Below are 2,296 nucleotides of genomic sequence, written 5' to 3' on the forward strand. Positions count from 1 at the left end.
AGAAGCACACAGGTGATGACAAAGTTACTAGCAGCCGCAGAAGCGCCATGAAACAAAACACCTAGCAAGGCTCAGTGATGTGCAATACAAGATAAAGCCAAGCACAGCCCACAAACTCAACGCTCTGCCAAAGTTCAAATGTAATTTCCTGTGTTTTATACTGTGCATCCCTGACAAAAAGTCCCCATGCTACCAGTTTTTACTCTAAGACACAGATGTTGTGAAATATACGAAATTGAGAGACTTACCGAAGAATGGGACATTTGATTAAAAGCGGCCTCAGCGCTCTGACACCCTCGGGCCTCACTGTAATCCCATCTAGACTAATCATCTCGACTCCTGAATTCTTTAAACTGAATGCGAGTGCTCTGAAGTCCATGGAAGTCATCTCTCGCTCCATCGTACTTCTTGTTATACTTATGTGTTTCACACATACAAGTTCTGTTGTCACAAACTCTTCATCTTGAGTCTCGTACAAATATTGGAATAAGTCCACCGTGTGACTAGTGATCTTGTCTCCTTCTTGTTTTAGTTTTTTTGTTATCCAGGCCTGTAGCAGAGGTTTGATTTCTGGTGAAACGTTCCATTGGAATTTACTACTTATCTTATCCAGTCTCTCTTTACTTAGAAGGCCGAACAGAAAGCGCACGGTCAGCATCAAGTGATTGTTTCCAGACTCAGTGTAATCCCTCAGTAAGCGGGTCACGGCTCGCTGCGGACTCTCTGTGTTCGCTGAAGTTGTATCATTTCCTTCTAGTATGTAAAAGAGCGCAGCAAAAAACTCCTGGAAGCTCAAGTGGATGAAGCTGTAGACGCTGACCTTATCAGTACATTGTTTGAAAATATGATTGTTCAGGAAGAGGGATTGGACGGCCGGTATGTCTACACCATGTTTAACTATGTCATGTTTCTCAAATAGGATTTTCTGCTCATAGACACCTTCCTCAGCCAAGGCACACAGACTCTTTAGGTTATTGGTAATGTTTAGTGGAACAGACATTTTGCTCTGTTGCTTTAATAAATTGAAAAGAAAAAGCAAGTAGACGGAAGTAATTGTTCTCAAATCATAAAAAGAATCCTCCTCATCTTCCATCCGCTCCTTGATGACAGTGCAGAAAATCCAGCAGACGATGGGCACAAAACACATGGTGTAGACAATTTCATTTTCTTTTACTATTCCAATAGCGTGTGAAGCTTGTATTTCATTTCCAAAGAACTTTGTAAAATATTCTTGCCTGCCAGCTTCAGAAAACCCAAGTATCTCTGCGAGGCGTTCACCCTTCACGCACCTTTGGAGGACGTCCAAAGCAGTTGGCCTGGTGGTGATTATTTTATATGAAGCCTTTAGATACCTTTCCTTTATTAAACTGAAGATTGTTTTACCCTCTTGAGATTTTTTATCAGGATCACCGTACAGGAAACCTTCAGGGATTTTAAGTTCATCGAAGCCGTCGATGATGAAGAGCATCCTTTCGGGGTTGGCTTCGATCTCACTCATAGACAGGCGCGGCTCATCTTCATACCAGGGTAAGATGAGGTCAGCGATCGGCCTCCGTGCACTCAGATGGTCATATTCTCTGCAGTGGATGTAAAACACATACTCAAATCTGTCCTGGAAGAGTTTGCCCGATGCCCAGTCGAACATGATCTTTCGGGCAGTCATGGTCTTTCCAATCCCAGCCACTCCCTGGAGCACCACAGTCCTGGGGACGCGTCCATCCTTTTCAGGGGAAAATAAATCTTGGATGCAAGAGTATGAATCTGCAGCTCTTTCTTCCATAAGCTGTAGATGTCTCTCTCCACATGACATTATTTCATGTTCTATATCTTTCTTATCACGATAGTTCTTTAAAATGAGGAGCTTTGTATACCTTCCTTCTAAAGTCACAGTTTCACCGATTCTACTGTCATTATCTTTCATTTGTCTGAATTCCTCTTTAATATATTGCTTGTACTTCCTATTGTGATCTGTTTAAAAATAGAGAAAACATATGAACAATCTACTTAGGAATAAAATGTGAGTTAACAGTGTTACGGTTTAATTTAACTGCACGGTTTGTTCTTGTTTGGTGATATTGAAGAGAATAAGACATTACTCTGCGAGATCTTAGCATCGGGGATTCTTTGTTGTTATGAAATGACAGACTTAGGATTGAAATAAACAGTAAATGTTGTCGATCAAGGACATTATCCCTAGAAAGAATACTAGGAAATGGAGGCTCAGTTATAACTACATTTATTTCCTGAAAACGTTCTTCAGCAAAAAAAGAAAAACATCACATGTTCATCAAACAAG

General features: G+C 40.9%; 1 pseudogene across 1 annotated transcript; it reads right to left on the minus strand.

Annotated features, from left to right (window-relative positions):
* Positions 1-244: 244 nt before the first annotated feature.
* Positions 245-1,964, minus strand: LOC147663674 (NACHT, LRR and PYD domains-containing protein 12 pseudogene; annotated as a pseudogene). Its single transcript, XR_015305258.1, has one exon. The product of XR_015305258.1 is annotated as an NACHT, LRR and PYD domains-containing protein 12 pseudogene (transcript).
* Positions 1,965-2,296: the final 332 nt, after the last annotated feature.

The sequence above is a fragment of the Lissotriton vulgaris genome, unplaced genomic scaffold (genome assembly GCF_964263255.1).
Source record: "Lissotriton vulgaris unplaced genomic scaffold, aLisVul1.2 SCAFFOLD_2094, whole genome shotgun sequence".
Taxonomy (NCBI): Eukaryota; Metazoa; Chordata; class Amphibia; order Caudata; family Salamandridae; genus Lissotriton; species Lissotriton vulgaris.